The sequence below is a fragment of the Plecotus auritus genome (genome assembly GCF_963455305.1).
Source record: "Plecotus auritus genome assembly, chromosome: 2".
NCBI classification, from domain to species: domain Eukaryota; kingdom Metazoa; phylum Chordata; class Mammalia; order Chiroptera; family Vespertilionidae; genus Plecotus; species Plecotus auritus.
In genome coordinates this window covers 188870931-188886324 of record NC_137771.1, presented here as the reverse complement: position 1 = coordinate 188886324, position 15394 = coordinate 188870931, and the positions used below count along the sequence as shown (strand labels likewise).

The 15394-nt window shown below is 37.9% G+C and overlaps 1 protein-coding gene across 12 annotated transcripts in view; it reads right to left on the bottom strand.

The window, feature by feature from the left end:
* Positions 1 to 15394, bottom strand: part of PEX5L (peroxisomal biogenesis factor 5 like) — a 237947-nt gene that overhangs the window by 203701 nt on the left and 18852 nt on the right. For 3 of the 12 annotated variants that reach the window (XM_080654131.1, XM_080654134.1, XM_080654132.1), the window contains exon 2: positions 4584 to 4665. The exons of the other annotated variants lie outside the window; for them this stretch is intronic. The gene's annotated coding sequence lies outside the window, so the exon portion shown is untranslated. The remainder of the gene's footprint in view (positions 1 to 4583; positions 4666 to 15394) is intronic. 12 annotated transcript variants of the gene reach the window in all.

Genomic DNA, 15394 nt, shown 5'->3' with positions numbered 1-15394 from the left:
CTGGTAGTTTTCTAGGATTTTATAAAATCCAAAGTCCTTATGGTCTAGACTTGCACGGTTTCAGTATAATAGCTCATTACATGTACATTTCAATGAATTAAAATGAAAAAATTCAGTTTCTCAGTTACAGTAGCCATGCTTTAAGTGCTCAGCAGCCACATGTGGCCAGTGGCTACTGGTTTGGGCAGCACAATGTACAGAACATTTCATCACGGCAGCAAGTTCTGTTTGCAGAGCTGATCTCAAAGTCTCTGCTTGATCTGGCCCTTGCTTGCCTCTCGGACTTTACCCTTTACAGGCACCTTTCCCTTACTCAGCTCCAGCAACAACTAGCCAGCCCCTGGCTCTTCTCAGGCATTCCAAATGGGTTCTGCCTCAGGGCCCTCGCACTTGCTGTTCCATCCATCTGAAATACCGTTCCTGCAGATATTCACATCTTACTTCAAGTCACATTTACCATTGGCTGGACTCTTTGTGCCTTTCTCTGGCCTTTGCTTTCACTTCAACAGCTCATTTGTAGAATGGAAGGTTTGATTAACCTGCTCAAGATGTTTTGAGGTCTCTTCTCAAGAAACCTCTTTGACGAGGGCTGATCTACATGTCATCCATATCATTCTTTATGCCCTTATCCTGCCTTATTGTTCTTGGGTCTGCGTTATATAGTTTCATCTCTTTGTGTCCATCACCACTAGAAAGTAATTTTCATGAGAGCAGGTTCTTTATTTAGTTCACTTGTGTATGCCTGGCCTTATGGTAAGTGCCCAGTAAATGCTTGTTTACTCCGGTGGTTCTCCACAGGGGGTGATTTTGCCCCCCAGGGGACACTCAGCCATTTTTGATGGTCAGAACTGGAAGGTGCTACTCGCACCTAGTGGGTGGATGAGAGGGATGCTGTGAACCATCCTGCCGTGCCCAGGGCAGCCCCCACAGCACAGAATTATGTGGCCTAAAGTGCGAATAGTACTGATGTCGAGAAACTTGTTGACCCTCTACACGAAGTGTCCACTCAGAAAATATAACAATTAGTCTGGAGGGGCAAAACCGAATTACAGATGTAGTGTATCAAATGCCCCAACAACTAATGTCTTCTAGTTCACTTACATGTAAGGCAAGTGAAATTAAAATACATCTAAAACTGATATTCTTCAGCTCACTTCTTCCTGACCTGGTATCGATTTTATACTTTCATCTGTAAACAACTTGTCTTCATTTAAATACTTCAGTATTGGCCTTTCTTTCATCTTTGCAATATCCCGTTGCCACAACAGACTTTTGTGTATATTCTGTGGTATTTACTGTTATTAATTTTGTGTGATTCATGGAAGTATTTAAAATTTGTATTATGTAACATTACTACTCCTTTTTACTCTCCCTTAGGAAATGGGTTAAATAATAAAGAGAATTGGCAAGGGGCAGTGGAAAGGGTGCTAGTCAATAGAAGACCTGTGTTCAATGCAGGGTTTTCCACTGTTTCGTTTATGTGACCTTCGCAAGATGTGCCATTTAAACGAGATGCAATAGTGACAACATCTCACACAGAAACTGATGCCACGAAAGACAACATCCTTCCCCGTCGTCTTCCCTCCTTCCCATTCACACTCGCGGAACTATATGGGACTAACACACCTTGAAGGATTTCCTTGGCAATCTCCACTTAGGACAAGGTTAGTTGTCTCTTACAATGCATTACTGAAATACAAATCATGATGATTTTAAAAATTCTCTGGGAAATGAAACCTCAAAAGCAAAGTTGCATTAGGAGTGTCTTCACATCTTTTTGTTGAGGGGAAAGCTTTTTTTAAAAAAATTTAAATTCTTTATTGTTTAAAGTATTACATGAGCCTCCTTCTCCCACCCCCCCCCCCCCACCCCATTGACCTCTCCCTGGCCGCTCCCACCCTCAGCACATGCCCTCATCCCCCTTCCATCTGTGTCCATTGGTTATGCTCATATGCATGCATACAAGTCCTTTGGTTGATCTCTTACCCCTTCACCCCCTGCCTTCCCTCATAAGTTGGACAGTCTGCTTGATGCTTCCATGTCTCTGGTTCTACTAGTATTTTGTTCATCAGTTTATGTTGTTCATTATATTCCAAAAATGAGTGAGATCATGTGATATTTATCTTTCTCTGACTGGCTTATTTCACTTAGCATAATGCTCTTCAGTTCCACCCATGCAGTTGCAAATGGTAAGAGTTAGATGTCTTTTTTACAACAGCGTAGTATTCCATTGTGTAGATGTACCATAGTTTTCTGATCCACTCATCTGCTGATGGGCACTTAGGCTGTTTCCAAATCTTAGCTATTGTAAATTGTGCTGCTATGAACATAGGGGTGCATATATCCTTTCTGATTGGCATTTGAGGGGAAAGCTTTTAAACATTAATGGCAATTTAGCTACTCTGAACAGGTGGCTTCATTATCTTAACAGTGTATCAAATTACACTAATGATCAAAAACGGCAGTGTAAGCTATATTGTAAGAAAATGGTAGCATCCTCTTCTGAAAAGATGACTGGGGAAATGCATGTAACTTATGGTCCCTAAGGTCCTTAATAATTCAGAAGTTGTCAAGCATTTTGATAATGTGAACTTCTTCTTCTTCCCATCTTTTATCATTATAGAAAATTATAAAGAGCATTGCTTAAAAGACTTAACCCTCCCCCCAAATATTTAATTTTTAATTTTGAATGCAAATAACATAGAGTTTGCTAATGCAGCATTTTACTCCTCATTGCAGGACGATCGGGTTCAATTATGGCTGATCTCTCACTCCCTCTCCTGTCTCTTCCTTTCTCCCCTCCCCTTTTTGTCATTTACAGTGTAATGACAACAGACCACATTTAAAGGGCTATTTTTTTTAACTTTAGAAAACTAAAAAAAGTGAGAGTTTTTAAAAGGCAGAAAGCAATGAGGCACTGAGCCTCAGAAGGCAAGAATAATGATGAGCCTGGTTTCTCAGCACTGCCTGCCTGAGAGGAAACCATAAAATTCAATATCTAACTTGGCAGCTGGAATCCTTACAGAACGAAAACAATCCTGTTCCTTTAATTTTATGCTCTCCTCTATCATCTCATGGCACTTTGCCTAGTGGAAGAGAATCATGGAGCCTAAAATAACATTAAGTGGCTTTATATTCACCATCTTCCTGGTAATCCCATTTGCCCCAGGTTAGGTAAATAGCCCCTCACAAAGTGGTGATACAGTCTGTAATTAGATTTTTAAAAGCCACTCAGATATGAGCAAGAAAGAAAAGAAATCCAAATTTAAGTTATTTTTAAATGTTATGTTAATACACAGATGTTTTGCCTTATCTATATTTTAATGTTAGCATCTATCAAGCATGATTTATTTAGGGTTATTTGGACACTAGAGTAAAAACAATATTCCATTAAGCAGAGTATTTTTGTACAATCTTTTATTTTCTTGTGTTCTCTTAAATTAAATTTATTGGGGTGGCATTGGTTGATAAGAGTATATAAGTTTCAAGTGTACATTTCTATGATGCATGATCTGTATATTGCATTGTGTGCACACCACCAAAGTCAAATAATCTTCTGTCACTATATATTTGATCCCTCTTACCCTTTAAAACTCCCCCACACTCCTTCCCTCTCATAACCATCGAATTGTTGTCTGTATCTATGAGTTTGTTTTTCTTGTTTGTCCATTTATTACTTTCAATTTTATATCCCACATATGAGTGAAATCATATGGTTCTTGACTTTTTCTATCTGACTTAATTTGCTTAGCATGATATTCTCAAGGCCCATCCATTGTTGTCACAATGGCAGTGTTTCATGTTTTCTTATGGCTGAGTGGTATTCCATTGTATATACATAAGTGCCACATCTTCTATTCATGATGGCCAAGACATGCAAACAACTGAAGTGTCTTTTCATAGATAATTGGAAAATCGTTTTATTGGAAAGAGGCAAATGAACCCCCTCTTCCACCATCTCTATCACAACAAACTGATAATAGAGATTTCATTAAAAATTAATTAATTAATTAATTAATACATAAATGGAAAGCAACAATCCCCAACTGGTAGGTATTGTGTTGGAATTAGTGCACTTTAAACCCAGTATGTTATTTAGAAAAATTATATGATTATAGTACTCAGCAGGGAAAATTGATGTATAAACTATTGATGCTGGTTCACATACAACAAAAAACTCAAAACAATGATAAATTGTGTTTAATATTATGTTTAACATATGTCATGCAATAAGGCAATGGCATAAATAGGTAAAATATTTCAACAAGAAAGTAAAAAGGTTAACAAGCTTCATTTTATAGAATATACTAGTATATTATGCAAGAGAATGACAGCTTCTCATTTTATAAAATATATATTATTCAAGAGAATTACAACTTCTAGTATATGGAATATATAGCATACATGGGAAGAATAAATTAAAAAGCCTATGGTAATCTGTTTTTAATGAAAATATTTTCTGACTCTATTTGATCAAATGATTATTTGGGATGCAGAGTTAATTTTAAAATATACCTCACTGAATCACACTGAAAAATCAAGTATTTATTCCATGGAGTTAAGAAAAATAGAATTCTACTTACAATTATACTGCAAAGGGAATTTCTTTTTAAATTATTCAGTAATCTTCAGTCAGATGTTGCAAATAGCTTGCAATTGAAGTTTCTGTGGTTTTTAAAAATAGAAGTACTTTTTTATAGATTGTTTTCATTTTAGGAAAAATGATCAGTTTTGTTCCCTTGAGTAAGTTAGTATTTATTTACTTTTTAAGTTAGTATTTATTTTTATACAATTAAACATGCATGCTTAGTTATACAAATACAAAACTATAAATGATTGGATTAATAAAGAAAACACACAACACTGTATTGTCCATGATATATTTAGTGATGTTAAAGCATTAAATGCTACACATGAGTGTCTCTGTGTGTGCATGTGTGTGTTTAAAATTCTCAGTACTTTCAGTTTCCTCACCTTCAGATTAGATTTCAGTAACTCAAAATGATGACAAAGAACATTTTTTGGGTAACAACACATATAAGGTTAAGTTTTACTATGTTTAAGATTCTTTTATTATAAAGAAATTCCTTAAATCCATGTCTTAATCTTTCATTTATGATTTTCATACTTATTTTCCATAATTTTGAATCACTTGTGACTAAGACCATTAGTCTTGACTCTCTGAGGTGTCTTCAACTATGACTAAGGACTACAAAGCATTTCCTCAGAGCTTCATTTCCAGAGAGAATTAAATTTGGTAATTAAGTTTAATATGCTAACTACAATGTCTGCTATATGTAAGCAACCTATAAAATACGGCTGTTATTATTATTCATAGAACAGGAATAAAATATAATTAGTATTTCATAGTTTTATGAGAATATTCAACCCTCCACACACTTATAGAAAATAGTTCAGAAAAAATACTGAAAAATCGATAATTTTTGTATTGTGGATGATTTTATATTTATTTCTAACCTACTCTATTGTCCAAGTATTGTACAATGAGCATGTATGACTTTTATAATCATGAAAAAAATCAAATATTAATTTCATAATTGCCTTTTAAGTTTTGTTGAACTTCTTTAGCATGTCTGTTTATCATATTTCCTTGTGAACTACCAGAACGGCCAGTTGGACCGATGACATTGAAAAATCTTAGCACCGTCGGATGGAAATGTGATAATTCATTCAAGCTTATGCCCTTGAACAGTCTGAGAGCTGAATGAAAATTGATGAAATACGTTTTGTGTTTTTTGTGACATGTCAGCAGGTCTCAGGAAACTATCAGTTGAGGGGGGAAAACATGCTTATGAATTCTGTGCTTCAATTAAGGGACGATGTACAATGTCCATGATTTTAGTGCCAAGAAAAGGCAAAGAAAGGAGACACAATTCCCAAACTACTGACATGCAAAGCTATCTCTTCAACTGAAACTTTAAAAACAAGCTAAGAGGTTATGGTTTCCAGAAAGCATGTCATAAATTTAGAACTGGGAACTTGTATAAAAAAAGGTATCAGAAAGAAGTCTGGCTTAACAAAAGCTAGATTCTTAAGTCATATAAGGACGATCTTTAAAAGGCATAATAAAAAGTGTGCTCTATCTTACATGTACTTATTGAAAAAATAAACCAAGTCTCTTTTCATTAAATTCTTTTTTCTTCTGGTAGAGGAGAAAAAACCACCCTGAAATCCTGAATTAGGATAATTATGGTGATTTTGACCTTGCAATTGCAGCTATTTTACTAAAGGCTCTTATTTCATCCTTGCAAACATAAAATATTTACCATAGAATGCTTGGTACATGTAAACATCAGTGTATTATTTTCTTATTTTAAAACACTTTTATTCGGCACCACATAGAGTATGAACACGAATAAGGTATATTCTTTTCAAGCAAAGGATCTGAGAGGTGAACACTAACCCACTTGTAAAAGTGCTGTGAGAAAGGAATGGACAAAGGGCTGTGGCTACTCTGGACAGAGAGGGTGCTGTTGAGGGCTCCAGGGTGTGTCCAGCCTGTCTTGCTCAGTCCCAATCGGCCAGACCCCAGCAGCAAGCTAACCTGCCAGTCAGAGTGTCTGCCCCCTGGTGGTCAGTGCACATCATAGCGCCTGGTTGACCGGTCGACTGTCTGCTCCCTGGTGGTCAGCACACGTCATAGTGAGTGGTTGAGCGGCCTTAGCATATCATTAGCATATTATGCTTTGATTGGTTGAACGGCTGGCCAATGATTGGACACTTAGCATATTAGGCTTTTTTTATATAAGACTAGAGGCCCGGTGCATGAAAATTCATGCACTGGAGGGGTTGTCCCTCAGCCTGGCCTGTCCCCTCTCACAGTCCGTGAGCCCTCAAGGGCAGGAGATGACCTGGTGATCAGGGAAAGGCAACGCCCCCATCACACCTCTGCTGCTGCCACTGCCGGCAGTGCAAGCCTCGGCTGGCCCTGGTTACCTGAGCTTCAGGCAGCCCTGGGCAGCTGGGCAGCCACCATCCAAGGCTTGCCTGAGCCTTGGTCCCGCACTGGGCAGCTGACATCCAAGGATTGCCTGCGCCTTGGGCCGGCCTTGGGTGGCTGGAGGGTTGAGGATGGGTCCAGCCATGCTGCATGCCTGCCACCCCCTGGAAGGGCTGAAAGGACTTGGGGACTCCGACAGGGCTAAGGGGACTGGGCGCCACCATCTTATGGCTATGGGTGCTGCCATCTTTGTGATGGTGTGATGGTCAATTTGAATATTCCCTCCTTATTAGATAGGATGTAATGTTACTTACTATCTGTTTTCAGTATAACAGAAGAATGAGAAGAATAAGCCCCATTTATGATACAAACATCTACAATTGCCTCATACAGGGATGTGTTCTTTAAAGTGATCATCATCCGTAGTAAAAACCAAAACAAAGTATCATCACTGATGTCTTATTGTATTGGACTAGAATGTCCAATTGGAGGGGCCCTCAGACTATTCTGTATGTTAATTTCCTCACTACTCAGTTGAGGAGGACAAATTGTAGAGAGGACTCAAGTTAGAAGAATGGGAGGTAATATGGAAGAGATTTGAAACAAATTGTCTGGACTTTGTCTTCACACATAGTAGGCACTCAGTCAAGCTATAAGGAATAAATAAAAGAGTAAAAGTATAAATGAATAATCAACATGTGAAATTATAGAAAAATATAATGGTGGTATTGGATTAAGTTAATTGAGACAGAAATAGAATGCCTAATAGAAACTAATTTGAGGCAAAAAAAACATTCCTTTCCATAAAAAGCAAAAAGCAAATGCTATAACAATATTATCACCATCAACAACAGAAAATATCTTATCTTTATACCCTTAATTCTATCCTTCATTTTATCCTAGTATCTCAATCTTATCCCCAGGAAAATGTGTTCGTTCATATCGGGGAGAAGAAAGACTTTGATCAATCATTAGAGCATAGCATCCAAAGTTTTATATAAATCCTTACTGCTATCTCTAATGTTGAAGTTAACTTCCTATTAACTAGATCCTATGTTATTAACTAGAGCTATGAAATATTTTTTATCTCTATATCCATTTCTGTCTGTGAATATTTAAGATCCTGTTGCTGATAAGGAATTTCCACTTTATAACAGATAAGATTTTCAAGGTGTTAACACCTCATATTCCCAAGTCACTTTTAATTTGATGTTTCATTTCTCCTTAAATATTTCTGGATGAGTAGATAACTGGGAATGAGAAAAATAGAAAGTCCTTGCTGGTTTCTGTCTTAAAAGAAATAGATGTATACCAGCAGGGCAGCCGGAACAAACCAGGGTTAGCTCTGTGAGTGACAAGCTTTGTCAACGCCTGGCCTTGACCGTCACCTCTGAGGTGAAGGATACTGAGCTTCCAAAGACAGACAGAGGATTTATGGCTGATGGATTTTTAAAAATCATTTTTAGGATATAAATACTGTATTAGGCTATAAAGTATTATCCTTAAATGTTGCTATTTATTATTTAATTTTTTGTGTCAATGTTTGAACATTTGTTATAAATAAAAATAATTTTGCATTTATCATCTGGATTCTTTGCTTTGTTAATCAATACACTTAAATCAAATGGAATCCTGAAAAATAAAGCATTACTGATTCATAAAGCCAAATATTTAACTTGAAATTTTATTACTAAAATTTTTATTGGAAAAACAGTGAGGAATGTTCTTAACATGATTATTTGTACATGTAGTTATAGTTTCACAATGGAATTTTATATGGGGTTAACTTCTATAATAGATTATAGGAGAATTGTTATAAGGTAAACTGCTGTGTCATGGTAAACGGAAAAAAGGTCTGTGTACAGATTTTAGTTTAACGCTTTGATATGAAAGAAATCTGAAGATTCACTATACCCATAAATTTTTAATTTATGAACAGCTTAAAAGGCAGTTTACCAAACTAAAAGGTTTACCTATCCCCAGACAGAAATATCCTTTTGATATCCTGTTTTAGAAAAGGAACATTTTCCCTCACATAATACCTAGGCTATGAAATAACAATGGGAAAAAATATGGATTAGAAATTCAAGCCCCAGAATGCCTTCTTAGGTTTCTCTCTCTTTATACATTCCCAAAATGTAGTTTGAAGCTGTGGCCAGTTTGAACTATGTAAAAAGCTGTCATTTTTGATATAGTAACTTAAAAAAAAAATCTTCACTCAAAGATATGTTTTTATTGATTTTAAAGAGAAAGAGAAAAAAAACCATCAGTTGCCTTCCACATGTGCCACATGTGTCCCCACTGGGGATCAAACCCACAACCTAGGTGTGTGCCCTGACCAGGAACCAAACCTGCAACCTTTTGGTGGTGCTCCAACCAACTGAGCCACCTGGCCAGAACTGACACAGTAACTTTTCTTTTCAAACTATTCTATTTGGTTGGGGGCTGTTTTTTGATACTTAATTCAAAACACGCTCTCTATAGTCTATTAATTTATTCTCAAACTGAGTGTATTACTTCTATAAATCATATGCAACTAAGCCATATTTTAAATGCTTATTTTCCATATACTTCACTTTAATTATATCGCCTTGTGAAAATTCTTTGTTTCCTTATTTTATTTAAACCAGATCTTCATATGTAAGTTTTCTTCTGTGGTTTTTCCCAAATAAACTTTAAATTCCTTAATGAGAGGTATTATCATAAAGCTTTGTTTCTATAAAAAGGTGCTCAAATATATTTGATAATAAATGAATGAATGAATGAATGAATGAATGAAATTAATGAGTATTTACTTCTATCAAGATGATAAGGATCCACACCTTTCAGAAAAGGTTTAGGTTCAGAGAAAGGCATCAGGGTTCAAAAAAAAAAAAAAGTAAGATGAAGAATAAGGAGTAAGGCTGGTGTGGCTCACTTGTTGAGCATCATTAACCTATGAACCAGGAGGTCACAGTTCCATACCCCGTCAGGGCACATACCTGGATTGCAGGCTCAGTCCTCAGTAGGGGGCATGCAGGAGGCAGCTGATTAATGATACTCTCTCATCATTGATGTTTCTATCTCTCTCTCCCTCTCCCTTCCTCTCTGAAATCAATAATATATATATATATTTAAAGAGAATGAGAGCCGAGGTGGGTGGATATCAGATATGCTGAAGGGATCTATTTCTTATTTTGTTCTGTATTTCTCAGATTTTATTTTAGCACCCACAGTTTGGAAATCAGATAAGATTTGCTGGGAGTGTGGCCAGAAAATAAATTGGATTTTAGAGCTTTATATTTATTACTAGAGGCCCAGTGCAGGAATTTATGCTGAGGGTGGGGGGTGTCCAGCCAACCCAGCCCCAATCCGGGCAGATCAGGCACTGTATGGAACATATACATGACATGATAATGTCCTTCTCCTCCAAAGGTAGTATTCTGATTTCATACCTTATATACCAAATTCCTCACATGAATAGAAACTAGAAACTATATATATATATATATATATGTGTGTGTGTGTGTGTGTGTGTGTGTGTGTGTATTAATTGTGGTTATGATTAATTTTATACTTTCAACTTGTCCATCATTTGGTGGGTCTGTGTTAACCTTATTATTGAATGGACTTGAATGGACTGGAGCCATTTTTTAGTGTGTGGCTCATGCAAGCATATTTTAAAGGAAAACACTGAATGCAGCCTTAGGAAGTTAGTCCTGGCTGTACCACTAACCAAAGGTAACTGACAATTACCAGAAATGCCAAGTAACGAATACTCTGTGCCTTTGTTAGTGATATGATCTGTCTCTTTCACTTGACAACAGAATCATGAACATAAACTACAATAAAAGGATTTTTTAAGTGAATAATTTTGGTTAAAGACAATGTAAATATTTGTGACTGTGCATCTATTTTCAAAGCTGCCTTCTGTTTGATCTGTTTTTTAGGAAGGAAGAGGAGAAGTGCTTTTGTTGGTCTGGTGACCTTATTCCCTGTAAGTAATATGACACCGGCTGCTCCTCTGAAAAGCAGCAAAGCAACTCACAGAGAGCTTGAGGTACAACCTACGGACAATTCCCAACAAGCCTGTCACCCTGTCATCCCCACCTGCCTTACCTCTCTGGTGACACCCAGTTGCTATGCTTCTCAGAGGGCTCCCCCTGCCTCTGGTGTGGCTGTTGGATCTTATTGCAGATTCAGTTTGTTCAAGTTGTCTGGAATTTGTTTAAAATATATTTTTATTGATTTCAGAGAGGAAAAGAGAGGGGGAGAGAGAGATAGAAACAATGATGAGAGGGAATCATTGATTGGCTGCCTCATGCACGCCCCCTACTGGGGATCGAGCCCACAACCCGGGCATGTGCCCTGACCAGGTATGGAACTGTGACCTCCTGGTTCATAGGTCGACGCTCAACCACTGAGCCACACCAGCTAGGCAAGTGATCTGGATTTTTGTTGTGATCCAGCACAGCAGGACTGGGGTTTCTGGGCTGCTCTGTAAAAGATGTTTTGGAGCCAAGATATCAGTGCAACCAACTACATTTTATAGTCAGGTCTGAATGGTAAATATGAAGGAAGCATTATTCTAGCTCTATGCATTGGTGTCTATTTTAATTGTGTGCCTAAAGGGATGGAAGTGAGAGGGGAGAAGACAAACCTTTTCTAATACTAAGTGGAGTAGCCTTTGACAAGCTGTGGATAGGGCCATGGTATGTATCAAATAGGTTATTTAAGGGCATGTGGAGTCATAGTTGGGAATAAAATAAAAGATGTGAACTCTAAGTCTCTGGGTTTTTAGGTTTATATGTATGTAGATTGTGATTCACTTGTATAATCATGCTTCTTAAACAATGCATAAACAAGTGCATAAATATTCCTCCCATTTGATCAGCTTTTATCTTTGTTCTCTAATAAACCAATGTGAGTCAAAAACTTTCACTGCCCTGAGATACTAAATTTGCTAACTTCCTATAAAAGAAAGCTCTTGGCTTTTTTTTTAAAATGTATTTTTATTGATTTCAGAGAGGAAGGGAGAAAGCTAGAGATGTAGAAACATCAGTGATGAGAGAGAATCACGGATTGGCTGCCTCCTCCATGTCCCCTACTTGGCGGGGAAGCGGAGGGGATTGAGCCTGCAACCTGGGCCTGTGCCCTTGGCCAGAATCGAACCTGGGACCCTTTAGTCAGCATGCCAACACTCTACCCACTGAGCCAAACTGGCTAGGGCAAAAGCTCTTGGCTTTGATTAGAATTTTAATTTCTAGTGTCTACTTTTGACTTATAAGGTCACTTTATTTCAAATTTTCAAAAAGGCAATTTCAGTGATTTAAGGTAGAAGCATAGTGTTAGGGTCATATCTTATCTTCCTCCTTTCTCTCTAAATGGATCTACCAAAGGCAGTTTACCAAGCATCTGCAGCTGTATCAGATAAGCAGCACACCAGTGACTACATTTCTTTAGGATTCAATGAGGGAATCAAATAGATGAAAGGAAACCGAAATACTTCTCACTGTAACTAACTCATTCCATTAATTAGTTTGAGTGTGTAATTTCCACTATAATAATCTTATTGTAAAATTAAAAAAAAGGGAAGTGCTAGCCTCTGTTTTAATGTGACACTCTGTATTAATTGGATATTGTGAGCAACCCTTTTTGACCTTCCGTAATATAAAAGGTATTTCTTAAGCAGAGAATCCAGTAACAGATTTTGCCAACTAATCTGTGTTCCTAGTACCAGGAGTCAGAAACCAAGAAATTAGGCTTTTGTATGACTTAATGCACACTTCAATTTTCTACTTTGAGATGCTGAGAGAGGATAAGAAACATATCCAAGATCACACAAGTAGGGAGTTCTATAACTCAGATTAATACCTCACTCAAAAATTGCCCCATGTCTTTGAAAACCATAAAGAAAATGTGAAAAAAGATAGTGAAAAATCATCTTCTCAAATAGTGCCATAACATTCATTTCACTTGTAATAGTATAATTCATGGGAGAAATAACAGAAATTACAAATTTACTTGTAATAATTTTATATACTAGGAAAGCCATACAATTAACTGAGAAAAGAAAAATTGAAACCCACATGGCAAAATATAAGTAAACAAAAAGCAGTAGAGCAAATATAGTATTGACCTCATGTTATGGTAAAATTAGATCAATATTATTTCCACCCCAAATCCAATTTCATATATATGATAAACTATACATATCATTTATCGAAATTGCTTTTTCCTTGCATTAAATAATATCTTAAAATGCTAATTTACTAAATTTTAGTTTAGAATAACAAAATAATAGTACTGGGGGAAAATTAAAATTCTACTATTATTTTGTAGATGATAAAACTGGGACTTACAAGATTAAGAGGTGTTTCCCAAACCCTACGCTAGTTAGGGTAGAAAGAAACCTCCGATTCTTTTGCCTGCTGGCTCATATGCCTTCTTTTTTTTTTTTTTTTTTAATATATTTTATTGATATTTTACAGAGAGAGGAAGGGAGAGGGATAGAGAGCTAGAAACATCGATGAGAGAGAAACATCGATCAGCTGCCTCCTGCACACCTCCCACTGGGGATGTGCCCGCAACCAAGGTACATGCCCTTGACCAGAATCGAACCCGGGACCCTTCAGTCCACAGGCCGACGCTCTATCCACTGAGCCAAACCGGTTTCGGCTCATATGCCTTCTTTGATTCCTCACACCTGTGCTCCAACCCCTTTTAAAATTAATCAGACAGGAATGTGGATTAATTGATTTTTAAAAGGAATAGTCCATTTCATAATTTAATTTCATTCTATCTTCAAAGACCCCAGATAAAAATACTCAATTTATAGTAGTCTATGGGAATCTCCAGAAGTTCAAATCAGACAGAACAGATTACTTCAGGGTAATTACAAGATGAATCAGTTCAATTGACTCATAATTTAACCCAGTATTGCTCACTCACCATGAGCAGGCTCTATACTAGGTGCCAGGGTATTTAAAAAGGTGCAAAAGATCCAAGATGGCAGCAGAGTAGGTGGATATTGCATTCACGTCCTCCCAGGACCAAACTGAAATTACAACTAAATTAAGAGAAATCAACCTGAATAATCAACTGAAGACTAGCTGAAGAGAAGTCTTATAACCAAGGATGTACAGATGAAGCCACATCGAGACTGGTAGGAAGGGTGGGGGTGGGACAAGGGCTGGCCTTGCTCCCATGGGTGGCAGCGAAGATTCTTTAGGGATATCTTGGCTCTAAAGGTTCCCCCTGAGGAGTGTGGGGTTTCAGCCCCAAGCTAGGCTCCCCAGCCCAGAACAACAGGTCCAGGAAGAGGTGAAACAGCAGGGATTCTGTCCACCAGGGAGAGACAGGAGTCTGCTAGAGACACAGGTGCTTCTTAAAAAGCAATACACAAAATTTCATTTGCAGAACTCACCCTGGACTCCAGTGGAGGGAGGGAAGGGTGAACTAGAATCATGTGAGGAGAGATTGGGGTTTGTGGGTCTGGGGAGAGCTGAAGGGCCAGCTACTGGGACCCCTGTGCTGAGCACTCTCCCTTGCTGTAGATACCATCTTTCTTGAGTGGAGTCCACCCCTCTATATGTCACCAACCTGGGGTAAAGCAATAACCCCACCCTCTGGACTCCCTCTTGTCCCACCCCATGGAACTTGTGCCCTGCTGAGGAGTCATTGTCTGGGCTGGGGTGTAGAGGTCTGGGCAGAGTCAGGGGTTGTCAGTGACTGAGTTGTGTGACTTTGGGACAGGGGCCACTCCCCCCACTTTCCTGTGAACCTGATTGGTGCCTCCTCCTAAAGGAGATCACTAGCCACACTCTCTGGGATCCTGACAGAGCAACCCTCCTGACTCTTGGTGGCCATGCCTTCTGAGGTCTGGGAAGAATCTTGGACAGACTGAGTTGTGTAGCTCTAGGATGGGATGGGGGTGGGTTGGAGGAGGTCAATGGGGACAAAAGGGGACATATGTAATACTTTCAACAATAAAGAACACACACACACACACACACACACACACACACACACACACACACACCCCTTCCCTAATCTGGTGAAGGAAAAAGTCCCACGAGTTCAGGAGGAACAGAGAGAGAAAACATAAAAAATAAAAATAAAAAAAAAATAAAAATGGAATTGCCTTATGACCCAGTGATTCCACTTTTGGCAATATATTCAAAGAAACCCAAAACATTAATTTGAAAGAATATATGCAATCCTATGTTCATTGCAGTGTTATTTACAATTTGGAAGCAGCCCTACTGCCCATCAGTAATACATGGGAAAAAAGTTGAGGTACATTTACACAGTAGTATCCTTACTACTGGGCCATAGTAAAGGATGAAATCTTACATTAGGGAGAAAGAGGAGAGAATGGCCCCCAGGTTTATGACTTAAGTAATTGAGTAGGAGGTGGTATTATTAAACAATACAGGTAATAGAAGAGACAGG